Source organism: Chiloscyllium punctatum, chromosome 13 (assembly GCF_047496795.1).
Source record: "Chiloscyllium punctatum isolate Juve2018m chromosome 13, sChiPun1.3, whole genome shotgun sequence".
Taxonomy (NCBI): Eukaryota; Metazoa; Chordata; class Chondrichthyes; order Orectolobiformes; family Hemiscylliidae; genus Chiloscyllium; species Chiloscyllium punctatum.
The window spans coordinates 53,742,067-53,757,178 of NC_092751.1; the positions used below are offsets into that span (position 1 = coordinate 53,742,067).

Here is a 15,112-nt window from a genome sequence, read left to right on the forward strand (position 1 = left end):
CAGTCAATGTACCTATTCAGCTGAAGACAACTTTCATTCTTTCTGAAAATGTACGATTTCTAAGAAGTCACTATTTCCTGTGATTGTTTAATGAAATAAGATAGATGCCAACTCTTTTTTGTATGCTTCAAAAAATTCATGGGGATTTGAATTATTTTGCACATGAAAAATATTCAATTTTTCTTGTGATTAAAAACACAATAAATGTTAACATTAAAGTGATTTCCAATCAAATCAATTCAAAAGTGTTTCCAAGTTTAAACTGAAAAGCAATATTCAGAATGATTGAGTGATTGTACGTTGCAATGTCCTTGCATTAGTTATTGTATGGAAATATAGTTCCACATGTCCACCCCTTACCGAATTGAACAATTATTAGGTTTTGGCAACAAATCGATTTGAAATATTTTATTAATGAATTTAAGAATAATGAGGTATCTCCTCTTACTATTCCACTGAGTAATGTTAAGAAACGAAGAGAAATATTGCAGTGTAAAATAACTGGTGTTCTCTGAATTCCAATGGCTGAGAAGACTGTGATCTTTCAACTGAGCAAAAGTCAGATATTTACAAATGATGTTGCAATGGCAATAATTGGTCTTTTGTGGGTATATTGACCTGATCAAACAGGTTTTACTATTGTAGCACTCACACTAAGAAATATGGAAGGTATTAAAAGCACATTGTTCTTGTTATAAAGCCGAAGTTAAAGTATTGCGTAATTATTGTAATTGATCATTGTTTCTAAAATCCTGATAAATAAATTGACTTAATATTTTGAATGCACTTTGCTCTGATGTCGTTTGTATATTCATTAAGATTAATAAACTGAAAATTAAGATATCAAGCTTGGCTTTAATAATTAAAAAATCTCAGCAACAATTGAACATCGTTCAACTTTTTTTTGGTCGGTTCATGTCTATTTTATTAATATAACGTTTATCATGATAAATGTTTAGATAAATGTCAGAACTAGGAAAAAATAATGAGGATAGGAAAGTGAGTATTATTATGAACTAAACATCGAGTTAATGACATTTGGTATAGGAAGTCATTTTGTCGCAAAAAACTAATAATTCTGTGATTATTGATCATTGCCACCTACTGTTGGAAGAAAATAAAACTATCTCAAAATGAAACTAAAATAAATATCATTTTGGAGGTCACATGATTTGAAAAACGGACATTGTCACTTAATGTGACATTTTAGCTGAAGAATCGTTCTTCCCCCCTCCCCCCGCCACCCCCATGTGTAGTCCTATCAATAATTTAACATTTAGCTTAAGTTGAACTAAATAACAAATGGATATTCCTCCATTATTTTCTTGCACACAAAAAATAAAAAAAAAAATAACATGAAAATGATATCGCTCTGCAAGGAATAGTTCCACAGATAATAAGTGTTCATATTGAATTAAAATGTCACCATAGCTGTAGGAGTGATTTCCCCTGACAAGGAATGAAGATTGAGGAGATAGGCCGAACTCAGGCAAGTGGAAGATGTTTACTCATGCCTCAATCAGTTAATGCAGGAATCATCCCCCGAGGCAAATCTAGGAAGGGAGATCGATGACACACTGTAACGTGTACAGTAAAAAACAGTATTTTTACACACCTTCTGTATTACAATGTCCACACGCAATGTAGTTACAGTCCTTCCCTCATTATACAGACACCCGATCCTGTAGAACAACTAATCTTGGATGAACATCGCTATGGATAGCCCGAGCTTCCTATTGCTTCATGGTGTTTTACAGGTTTTTATAATCTCCAGGCCTTGGGATCTCTCTGTGCATTTTATTTCCTCAGATTACAAAATTAATTGTTGCAGTCCTTTGGGCCTCTCACTCTGCCTTATTTGCGATTCTCAAGAATATGTAATTAGAAACTTTTTAAATGTTCTGAGCAACGTTAGTGGGCAGCATGGTGGCACAGTATTTAGCACTGCTGCATCACAACGCCAGAGACCCGGGTTCAATATCCCGCCTCAGGCGACTGACTGTGTGGAGTTTGCACATTCTCCCCGTGTCTGCGTGGGTCTCCTCCGCGTGCTCTGGTTTCCTCCCACATTCCAAAGATGTGCAGGCCAGGTGAATTGGTCATACTAAATTGCCCATAGTGTTACCTAAGGGGTAGATGCAGGGGTATGGGTGGGTTGTGCTTCAGCGGGGCGGTGTGGGCTTGTTGGGCCAAAGGGCCTGTTTCCACACTGAAAGTTATCTATCTATTCTCCAAAAAAAGTAACTATTTCTGGCAATCAAACCCTGTCTATTTCCCTGATAGCCGCTGTGGAAGTTAGCTGGGCTCTATCCTGCAGCTGGTGTTTATTCATTCACTGGGAAAATTATTCTTTCATTAATGAAAGTCAGGGTTAGTCATTTTTCTGTATGCCTGCATTCTCTTATCACTATCTGGTATATCACTGTCTGGAATGGCATACTTATGGACTTGGAGTAGGATTGTACAAAATATTCTTTTTTAAATATTCTTTTTGTTCGTCTCATTTATCTCCCCTCCACCATTTTGTGTTTTAATTCCAAGGCAGGCTGCTCGGGGCTTCCCTACGGCAGCAAATCTACAAGGATTTCAGCACTAAAATAAAAATTATCATTCGCTACCATTAGGAAACAGTACCATGCAATAGGTTTACGTCACTGAGACTTAATTCCACACTTAAAGCCGACTATACTGGATTTGATCAATGATTACATATTAGATATAAGTAACATTTAGTGTTAAAACTAGTCACGGTAAATTTAAAATGATTATAAATGTCATATTACAATCCGTCACATGTAGAATTGAACATTAATTATTGGAGTCTAAAACAATCAGACGTATCTTCATTTGTAAGGCGAATATGAATCCAATGATTTCTGTGAACATTCAAATGAGAAGGTATCAGATATTTCCTGTCAGTGTTGGATGAGGAATCATTGCTTGGTTTGTGGTTGTGTTGACCTGGAATAAAAGATATTTTTTTCTTTGTAAAATTGGCACTACAAAATAATTATTAAATTGAAATGTGAATCTCACGATATTTGTTACAAAACCAAACTTGAATTACTGTGTGATTGTTGGACTAACAATGAATTGGTAATCTATTTTAGAACACTGACACATTAAGTGATTCAATATTCCCAAACGGGTTTGCTGTGATATCGATTACATAATAATTAGTATCAGTGAACTGAGAGTTAGAATGCTGGCATGATGTTTTGGAAAATATTTTCGATATGCATTGATTATTGATCATTCAATATTCTCAGATAAATCTGCAATCTGTAATTGCTGTCTCAGCTTTTCTTCTGTAGAAATACAATATATAATCCATGCAACTTTTCATGTCATCAATATTCAGACATTTGTGTCGACATTACAAAGAAAATAAATCGACAAGGAACATGGGTATCATAGCAAAAAACAGTCAACAACATTTATAGAGGAAATTTTTAAACATTGTCTCTGAGTGAATACATAAAAAGGTTTAATGGGGATCTGTTGCAATGTATTGAGCCGCATTTACATTTTTCGCACGATGATTGGGGGAACCTATCAGAAAACTCGCCTATATTTAGGAATTCCTTTATCTCAAAACATGTTACTATCAGCATCCTTAGTCGTAAGTGAAGTCTATTTAATGGTGTGGGAATGATGTGTGTATATGATAAGAAGGAATCTCTTGCATATATTTGGGATGGTGTGAAAGCGTGATGTTTGTTGTGGTTATTCATCTTGAGAACAATACAATACTGACAAAAGATTTTGCACTGAACAGTAATTAGGTGGCCTTGAATCACATCGTGTGGCTTTATGTCCAGTGATTAATTTATTTCAAGAGCTTTTCAATAGCAATCATATTTTCCATGATTTGTAAAATGATTAATAATTTTGTGACAAACATCCACATGTGGTCATGAGCTGGATTCAAAGAATCCAATGTGTTGGTGTGAAAACCCTTCATTATTGACATTTCCAAGCGAGGTGTATAATGCTCAGGCACTGACTGGAAGTCAAGGTGGAAGAAAATCTGATTCACCCTGGAGCTGATTGATTCTAACTGCTGTTTGATTGAGGTTGATTGATTTTGTATTTGTCCCGATTTCTCTGCCTGTAGGTGAATTTACAACGTCCAATTTCTGTCCAAGGGTCACTTCACATCACTGGAGAGTTAAAATATAATTCACATATTGTGATAACAATGAATTTTCAATTAAAGTTTGTGTTTTAACAAACAAAACGATTTGTTGTTTTCCGGGAATTTACATTGACATTGATTAGATATTTATTAAGATAGATAAACTGAGAATTATCATCGAGTTGCAGGATTGTTGAATTGTTCAACCACAGACTTGAGGGTTTTATTTTTGGAATGATTTGGAGGCGCCAGTGTTGGACTGGGCTGTACAAAGTTAAAAATCAAACACCAGCAGTTCATTAACCAATATGTTTATTTTGAAGAACTCGCTTTCAGAAAGAACCAGCGTTCATCAGCTGTTTGAAAGAGCAGCGCTCCGAAAGCTAGTGCTTCCAAATAAACATGTTGGACTATAGCCTGGTGTTGTGCGATTTTTAACTTTGTTTTTTGGAAGGAATATTTTCTTTATTCAAATATACAGGCTGTTCAAGAGCTCTATCGCGCCTTTCGTGATTTTCTTTTAGATTTTCTCATGTATAATTCACATAATTTTCACTGTAATTAGTATTTCAAATTTCCATCAGATCTAAGATGAAACGAGGACCAATTAATGAGTACTTCCATGAATGGAAAGCACAATAAATTCACTTTACAGAGGCAAGATTCAAATGTTATCTGAATAAGCAAATAAACATTTTGAATGGAAAATATCTGAAAATGTTTACATTCAAATTTGAATGAAGTCAAATTACTTCTTTTTGAAATACATGGCCTGAAAACCTGTTTGAAAACATGAACAAATCAAGACTATCAACATGTCTTGCTGTCAGTGTCCTCGGCCAATTTTCACAAAGAATAAGCACCACTTTCAGCAACAAGTATCATGTGTAATTACTAAATTGAAAAATAAGGTGATAGCTCTTGTATTTATTGGCAAGAATGTTTACTGTGGTTATTGCACTCAGTAAAACTAAGATCAAGACCAATGGCTGTTAGAATCATTGGCCACTCGTAATGAAGAATAAACACTGCTTTGAGCAACAAGTATCATGGATAATTACTGAACAGAAATTTCAAAGGACACCCATTGTATTTATTGGCTGGAATAATGACAAGATGCTTACTGTGGTGATTAATCTCAGGTAAAATAAGACAATTACTGAGATTATTTCCTGAACAGTAATTAGATGGTAATGAAGACCATTGTGTGGCTTCATGTATCGTGCTTTGTGTGAGCATTGCTTTCAATAACATTGTGATATTATACAGTGTGCAGCTAAGGTGAGTTGGTCATGCTAAATTGCCAATAATGTTCATGGATGTTTCAGGTTAGGTGCATTAGATCTTGTTAGAGTGGTGCTGGAAAAGCACAGCAGTTCAAGCAGCATCCAAGGAGCAGTGAAATCGACATTTCGGGCAAAAGCCCTTCATTAGGAATACAGCCTGTATCCCTGATGAAGGGCTTTTTGCCCGAAACATTTATTTTCCTGCTCCTCAGATGCTGCCTGAATTGCTGGGCTTTTCCAGCACCGCTCTAATCTAAACTCTGATTTCCAGTATCTGCAGTCATTGTTTTTACCGAGGTTCGGTGCATTAGTCAGGGGAAATGTCGAGTAATAGAGTAAGGGAGTGTCTGGGTGGGTTACTCTTTGGATGGTCAGTGTGGACTGTTGGGCCAAATGGCCTGTTTCAACACTGTGATAGAATCATAGAGTCATAGATTCTATGAATCTATGATTCTATGATTTTGGATTAAATTGATATGAGTGCTAAAGATACTACTTAAAGTCAAAAAAATCTTTTAAGTTTAGCAAGGTACATTGAAGCCATCATGCATGAAGTGAGATAAGTGTGTGTGTGTGTGTGTGTGTGTGTGTGTGTGTGTGTGTGTGTGTGTGTGTGTGTGTGTGTGTGTGTGTGTGTGTGTGTGTGTGTGTGTGTGTGTGTGTGTGTGTGAGAGAGAGAGAGAGAGAGAAATTAAATGTTCAAATGAAAACACGCCAATAATTTCACAGCATATCAATCTTACATTCAATATGAATAGGTGAATGGAAAATAAAAATAAATTTCTGACAATTCATGAATAAGTAATAATTAGAAAATAAATTTGATCAAAGCACATACCGGTATTTAGATGAACTGCAATGTTTAGTTACAAATGTAGGTGATCAGCTGTCCAATGAATAACATGAAGTTGCATTTGGTATTTTGCTGAAGAGGAATTTCGACTGTTAATACTTTCCTCTTTATACTACCGGAGAATAGGGATTTATGTGCTTGAAATGTTTGAACTAGTTTCCTTTAAACAGTAAAACAAATCATGATTATCATGTCTTAGACTCTTCCATCTTTAAGGTTGCAACATCGTCAACTATTTTTCCAAGGAATGTAGAACCAGCAGAATTAGATGCATCATTTTATTAGTGAACTGAAAAAAATAAATAGGAAATATGGTGATGATTGAAATGAAGAACAGATTGAAGAATATCTAATGTTGTTTTGAAAAGCAGTTCAATCTATAGTCAGATATGTTCTAATGAAATTTCCGAGTTGCACTGACACATCTCCGCTGAATGTGGAAATTGAAATCATTCCTCCTGATCTTGATGTAGAGACACTGTCAGAGCTCCACAAGGACCCGTCATAATGTTACCATCCCGGAAGGGGAGATGAAAAGTCACATGCTTACGGCGGCAACTCAAATGAAAATTAATCAGATGTTTCTTGTAATTATTTGAATGGGAATTAATTGCGTATTTCCTGTGTGTAATGAACTGACAAAGCGAATTAGTAATTTACAGTAATGATGTAACAAACCAATAAAGACTTTAATTAAATATGAATCTCGTGATTATTCATTATAAGAAAAAAACTAATCATTTGATCAGTGTACACTGATGAACGAAACTCAATCAATCCAAAAGTTCCATATGTTCAATGCAGTTTGTCACAGAATGAAAAGAAAATTAATATGCAATTGCAACATAAATGATTAGGAAAATAAATTAATTGGTCACTCAATGCGGTTGCTCATCTGAAGACAACTTCCCTTCTTTCCAGAAATGTTCAACTTCCCAAAGTTCAAAATGTCCTGTGACTATTTCATGAAACAATAAAGAGATGTTAGTTCCTTCTGTTGTACTTCAAACAGTTACAAAAATTTTAAATGATTTTGTTCCATGAAAAGTGATTAACTTGTATTGTGTTTATAAATACAGTAAATGTTAACATTGAAGTTAAACATAATTAAATCAATTCAACTGTTTCCACGGTTAAAATAAAAATTGGTATCCACAATGCCCACTGCAAAATCTTTACATTATTTAATTTATGAGCCATAATTTTGTAGTCATACCGTGAACTATATTGAGCAACGATTAGATAATAGCAGCAATTGAATTGTCAAAATTATATCATTTCATTTAAGAATACTGAGAAATCTCAGTTAATTATTTCACTGAGCAATGTGGAGAAACAACCAGGAATTATTCTGATGAAAATAATTGCATTTCTCTGAACGCTTCAGCTGAGATTACCGTGAACATTCAAATGAGCAAGTATCAGATATTTACAATGAGACATCGAATGGGAAGTCATTGGTTCCATTATGGGATCGTTCACCTGAAAAATAAATTGATTTATGCATTGTAGTGTTCGTACTAAGAAACAATTGATGCAATTAAAATGCGAATCGCACTATATGTGTTAGAAAGAATAACGCCAATAATTGTGCAATTATTGTCATGGCAGCGACTGGAAAATTACGTTATAATCTAAAAAAAAAGATTCAATATTTTAAAAGCACTTTGTTGTGATGTTGATTGGATATTCATTAAGATCGGTAAACTGAGAAATTTAATATAGTAGCTAGCTTTATGGATTCAGAAAAATGAGCCATTCAGTGATTATTCAGCAGAATTGCTTTTGGTTCAAAAATGCAGGATTACAAGAATTACATGTTTCCATCCATTGGTTTGCTTATTGAGATGTAGCTTTAATTTACAACTTTTTGTTCATGACCAATGTTTAGACATTCATGTCAGACGTAGGAAGTAAATAAGTAGATCGGGAAAGTGCATATTGCAGTGAACATAAGATACAGGGAGCTTCCATAATTCTGTGATTATTGTACATCGATAAATAACTCGGGAGTAAAAAATAATTAGAAATCAACATGTTCAAAGCATTTTTTTTCTTGTAACAAATTGAAAGAAATCCTTATGCATTGCACATGGTTTGAAAACACATCAGTCACCAAAACCCCAGTCAGAAATAAAATCAAGGTCATAATAAGCATCGGTTTAAGATAATAAGACCCTTATGAAGAGTATTCTGCTCAACAGTAATTAGAGGACCTTGATCATCTTCATGTCATTCTTGCAGAGAAAACTCTTTCATTATTCATAAAGAGTTAATATTGTAAATATTTTGACATTTGTATCAGAACTAGGAAGAAATTGAGAAGCAATTCACATGATTATTTTCGTGAAAGAAACTCAAAATAAATTAAATTTACAGTGCCACCTTTCAGTATTTTCTCTGCATAAGCAGATAAAGGTTTTTAATGCGCAAAATCAACAGGTTTTCACCTACAGTTGTACTAAGCCGAAATAAAATTATTTTATTTTGCGATACTTTAACTGAAACCCTGATTGACCAGCTGCTATGTATGTTGATGTTACCATCCTCAGTCATTTGCAATAAAGCATGGTTATTGGTTTTAGCTAAATAATTTGTGTGCAATTACTGAACCAAAATGTAAGAAATCAAATGCATTTATTGGATGGAACTGGCCACCAAATGTTTATTGTGACTCTTGTTCTCAGGAACGATAAGAGACTTACTCCGGTTTTTCTCCTGAGCAGTAATTAGATGACCAGGAAGACATTTGTGTGGCTGTATGTGCCCTATCGTGTGAGCATTGATTTCACTTACATTGAGATATTTTACTAATATCGGAAGGGTTTAACATTCGCGTTTTAAAATTCTGAATTAAAGTCATATTTTCTTTTTAAAAATTATGGGAATTCCTTTGTGAAACATTGATTTAGAGATGCTGGAGTTGGACTGGGGTGAGCAAAGTTAAAAATCACGTGACACCAGGTTATAGTCCAACAGGTTTATTGGGAAGCCCTAACTTTCAAGGTGCTGCCTCTTCATCAGGCGATCTTCATCTCTTCATCTGCTCGGACTAGAGAATAAGGATTGGTGTACGTGAGGAGTTGGAATGCACAATAATGTTGTGTTAAGTGTTTATTGAATCTCTTCTGCAGCATGAAGTTCACAGAATAAACAAAATGTGAGCATTCATGAGCTGACTGGAAGTAAAATCCTGTTGCCCACCATATGAATAATACGCGAATGTATTTTGAATAAATAAAATGAATTTCATTACTTACATCCTTTAAAAATTTAAAAACTGCAGTGTCTTCAAATCTAAAATTTAGATATAACATAATATAATGCATAATGTTATTAATGATCTGAAGATAATAAATTGCAGATTGAGAGATTATTGGAATGAAAAACAGACAGAAGCAGATCTAAAACTGGATTGAAAATCAATTCAAACTCTGCTTAGATATTTTCTAATCACCATTCTAAGCTGCTCTGGCGTATCTCTGTTGGAGAAGGGAACTGAAGCCACACGTCCTAGTCTCATAGGAGAGACACTACTAGAGCTGCACACGTGTCTTTCGTTATGTTCCTAACAAGGAAGGGTGGGATTATAATCAATTGTGATTACTCATATGAAAACTAATCAATATTCATTCCGATAATTTGGCTGGGAATTAATTGGACTGTTTCTGTGTGTAATGGACTGAGAATGAAATAGTAATTCCCAATAATGATGGTACTAAGCACATATGCTCTTACTTAGAAATTAAAATCATGGCAATTGAAAGAATGATAAATACACATATTGCTAATTCATGAAAAATATGACTGCGGACTGTGTTTAAAGTAGTTTTTCTTGTAATGAAAAGATAGCTAGAATGCTTAGCAGCAGGATGTAATTGCGAAAAAAAAACATTCAATGTGACTATTCTGCAGCAGGCAGCTCCCCTTCCTTACACACATGTATAACTTCCAACAATACAAAATTTACTCTGAAAAGAACATACGTATGTAGATTCTTCTTTCTTGTTGACAAAAAAGTCACAAATTTGATTTTTTAGTTTTAAAATTTTTAACTATTATTGTGATCATAAAAACAATAAGTCTTCACGTTGACGAAAAATATAATCAAACCAAATCAAATCAAAATACACATCGATATTCACAATAATTGGGAGAGTGAACACAACAATATCTTTTCATCAGTTAATGTACGGAGCCATAATTCCACTGTTATACCCCTGACTGGAATTATTTACTGGATCAATTATTAGATATTATAAATAACTAAATTATTAATATGCTGTCAGTGAACTGAATATTAATGAGAAATCTCACATTGCTGTTTCAACGAGCAATTTGTCGAACTAAACAGTAATTATTACTGAAATGTCTTAGATATCTCTTAATCAATGAGGCTGTTATTACTTTGATTGTTGAAACGAGTAGCATTCAGATATTTATAATGAGCATTGGCTGGAAATCAATGCTTTTTGATGTAGACCTGAAAGATTTTGTTATTATAGTATTGGCAGTAAGAAATGATTGATTAAATTATGATGTGCATCTCACCTTACTGAATATTTTCAATTTTTCTAAAAGGTTTCTGGTCCATTCTTCAATTTAACAAGGGTAATTTTGGGTCAGCATATCAGTAACTGCAAACATTTTCGAAACATCTCCATCAAAGTTATTAATCTGATAATTCAGAACGAATATCATAAAAACTCTGTAAATTTAACTGACTATATTTTTAGATTGTAGTCAAGTTCGTTCTCTACTTATTTCCTTCCTATTTCTGACACCAGTGCCTCAATATTAATTAGATTAAATGTCGTATGAGTTCGACGTTAGTTTTCTCTCAAAGATCTGTGCAGCACAGGAATTGGTCATTTGGCCCATAACGTTGTGTTGAACTAAATGCAAAAGAAACTCATCCCTTCTGCCTACTCTTGGTCCATATCCTTCCAAATTATCGAAATGAACATTAAAGAGCCTTAATGTATCCGCTTTCAGCACCAACCCTGGAAGTTCATTCCAGACAGCTACCACTACCTGTGTAAAAACAAATTGCCCCTTACATGCCCCTTGAACATTCCCCCTAACCTTAAACGCATGTCACATAGTTTTTGATGTTTCAACTCTGGGAAAAACTCTCTGACCGTCAACCCTATCTATGTATCTCATGATTGTACAGCTATCCATCAAGCATTCCCTCAGTTTCCGCCATTCCACAAAAAGGAATCTGAGTTTTTCTCGCCTCTCCGAATCCAGGCAGCATCCTGGTAAACGTCCTCTGTACCCTCTCCAAAGCCTCCATACCATTCCTGTAATGTGGCGAACAGAAGTGAATACAATACGTCAAGTATGCCGGAACCAAAGTCTGATAAAGTTACAATATGTCTTCCTGACTCTTGGAACCAGTTCCCTGACCAATAAAGGCAAGCATGCCATTTGCCTTCCTAACCACCTAATTACTTGCATGGTCACTTTCAGGGAACCATGGTCTTGACCGCAAAGATCCCTTTGAATAATAAAGCTATTAGGGTCCTGCCATTAACTATCTGCTTTTCCTTAACATTTGAGCTTCCAAAGTGAAACACTTCACACTTGTATGGATTAAACTTCACCTTTAATTTATCTGCCCATATCTGCAATTTATCTTTTTCCTGCTCAACATTGTCCTCAACTACACTGAACGCTCTATCATCTTCAAACTTATTAACTTCCCCAATTAGATTTTAATCCATTTCACTTCTATATATTTGTATCGCAAACAGAAGGGTTCCAGTACTGATACCTGTGGAAAAAAGGCATAAAATGAGGGAAATGCAGAATTCTTGAAGAAGTGAGGTTATTTGAATGACAGAACAATTCTGATGAATAATATTCAAAGGTGTGATTTTTGGTTTTAAATTAACCCGATGTTTTAATTCTCAGTCTTCTGATCTTTATGGATATCAAGGACAAACTGCTATGAATACATTTAATGATTTTAAGTGTTGAGTTCTAACATTAATTATTATTTAATTGTTATTTCAATTCACACACCATCATGAGATTAACACTTTTGTTGAATCCATTATTTCTTAGTGCCAGTATCATAATGAAATATTAACATTCTTTTCAGGTCAACACACCTGCAATCAACCAAAGTTTTCTCATCCAACAATTATTCTAATTATCTCATTCTCTTTCATTTGAATTCTCATATTAATGGAAGGATCATTAATCAGTCTTATCAATTAAGAGATGGTGAATTATTTTTCACATAAATAATTCTTTTTTTTCCTCAACATATTGCAGAATTACATTGCAATAAGGGTTTTCTCATCATTCATAAATCTGTTATCAGCCATTTTAAAACTAATTATTGACAATATCTAATCGGTAATCATTGTTGAAATCCAATATCTCCAGCTGTAGATGAGGAACTATGTCTCAGTACATCAACTGGTACAAACAATATTGCACTCTACAATCTCTTAAGATTAGCAAAAATAATTTTAAGTGTGGAAGCTTAGCTGGATTGAATTGGTTGTGAGCAAAAATGCAGTCTGAGGAAAGGTAACTGGCCCAAAAGTATTAACACTTACTTCTTTCCACAGATGCTGCCAGACCTGCTGAGTTATTTTCCAGCAATTATTGATTTTGTTTGTGATTTTCACCATCCACAGTTTTGTTTACATTCTTGTATCGATTGTATTTCACTTCAATTCTAACATTTCTTTATTTCTGATTATTACAATAAGAACTCAGTATTTTTCATGTTAAACATTATTTAAATTTTACGAGATTCTTGTGTAAATATACCAGAATTGACAAGTGTTTGTTCTATGCTTTTACAATAGATCTTGAATTCTTAGAAATCACAATGTTTTGAAAATGAGGGAAGTTGTCTTTCGCTGAGTAGTCATATTGAATGACTTATGCTTTATTTCCAATTCATGTGCATTACAAAGCAAGATAAGTTTTATTTATGCAGATGAATAACTGCTTCAAACATATTGACTTACTTGATTATCATGAGATCTATGATTATTTAAGGTCATTGGTACTTCGTTCCTTCATTATTAGAAATGACTAATTCTTTATATCGGTACACTACACTATGGAACTATCTAATGCAATCCTTGTCCAATTCGAACAATAAATATCTGAGTAGTTTTCCCTGTGAATAAACACAGTAAGTATGTGATTATACTCCTGCCCTTCCTGCAGGGGAATATTATGGAGGACTCCGGTAATATCTGTACTAGTAGACCAGGGGGCATGGATTCAATTCCCACCTTCAACAGCGATGTGTAAAAACACCTCAGAGTTGATTGAAAAATATCTAAGTGTCAATTGAATTGCTTTTCAGCCAACATTGTCTCAACTTGTAATTGTTGTTCATTATAATGATCACAACATCTTGAATTTCTTTGCTTCACATCACTGATTGAAGTATGAATGTTATTACGCTGCTTCTAAATACCTCTCAACTTTTAATAATTTTGCAGTTCTAAAGATTCTGCGGTGTAAATAATATTTAAGGTGAGGGGGAAAGATTTAAAAGGGGTCTGAGGGGAAACTTTTCCACACAGTGTGTTTCATTTATTGGGATGAGTTGTGAGAGGAAGGGCAGTGGCTGGTACAATTACAACATCTAAAAGACTTTTGGACAGTTTATTGGATAGAAAACTTCGAAACGGGTATGGGGCAAACACAGGGAAATGGGACTAGTTTAGTTTAGGAAAACTGGCCGGAATGCTAAGTTGGGCTGAATGGTCTGTTTCTGTGCTGTGTCAGTCTAGCATTCTACAATTCAAACTTCACTGTGATTGATAAAGGAAAGAACAAACGGGTGTTAATTGTATTTTGTGTCCACAAAAAAGTGACATGAATTTTAAATAATTTTGTCACATAAAATATTTCGCTCTTATTGTGATTAGAAGTACAATGAACGTGAGCATCGAAGTGAAATATAATTAAATCAATTCAACTGGTTCCATGGTTAAGATAAAAATTGATATTCACAATCATTGTGAGTTTGTACATTGCAATATCTTCACATTACTTCATGTACTGAGCCATTATTACACATTTATACCCCCTACTGAATTGCACAATACTTAGATATTAGCAACACTTAGATTTTCTAAAATCTATCAGTACACTTAGAAGGAGAAATCTAATTTTGCTGCATGACTGTGCAATGCGCAGACATGAACAGGAAGTATTGCAGAGAAAAGTAGTTACAGTTCTCTGAACTCATAAGGCTGATATTACTGTGATTATTCAAATGAGCAAAAGTCAGTTTTCGAAGCGTGTTGGATGCAAAATGATTGATTCCATTGTGGGATAGTTGACCTGAAAACAATAACATTGTTGCAATGGATTAAATTAAAATATGAAATAAAATAATATATGGATCTGATGATACATGTTAGAAAGCCAAATAACTTGTTCAGCAATTATTATAAGGGTAATGAATTCCTAATAAATGTTGTATTCTGAACAAATAAATTGACTCAATATTTTAAAAATACTTTGCTCTAGTGTTGATTAGACGCATATTAAGATCGGTAAACTGAAGACTGAAATATAAAATCGAGATTGATGGATTGAGGACAATAAATCAGCCATTCATTAGTTTTTGAAAAGAATTTATTTTTTTGTCAAAATGCAGACAATACAGAAGTAATGTATTTCATTCAATTAGTTTACTTGTAGAAACATGTGTTTTTAATTTATGTGATTTTATTCTGATCGATGTTCAAACATTTGTGTCTGAATTAGGAAGCAAATAAAAAGATAATGAAAGTGAATATGATAGTGGCCACAAGATACAGCCCATGATATTTGATAGAAAAA

At 34.0% G+C, this 15,112-nt stretch overlaps 1 long non-coding RNA gene across 2 annotated transcripts in view; it reads right to left on the bottom strand.

The window, feature by feature from the left end:
* LOC140484504 (uncharacterized) overlaps positions 1-15,112 on the bottom strand; it is a 749,759-nt gene that overhangs the window by 674,283 nt on the left and 60,364 nt on the right. The window contains exon 3 of one of the 2 annotated variants that reach the window (XR_011962215.1): positions 2,656-2,961. The exons of the other annotated variant lie outside the window; for it this stretch is intronic. This is a non-coding gene — a long non-coding RNA (uncharacterized lncRNA). Of the gene's footprint in view, positions 1-2,655; positions 2,962-15,112 lie in introns of those variants that run through there. 2 annotated transcript variants of the gene reach the window in all.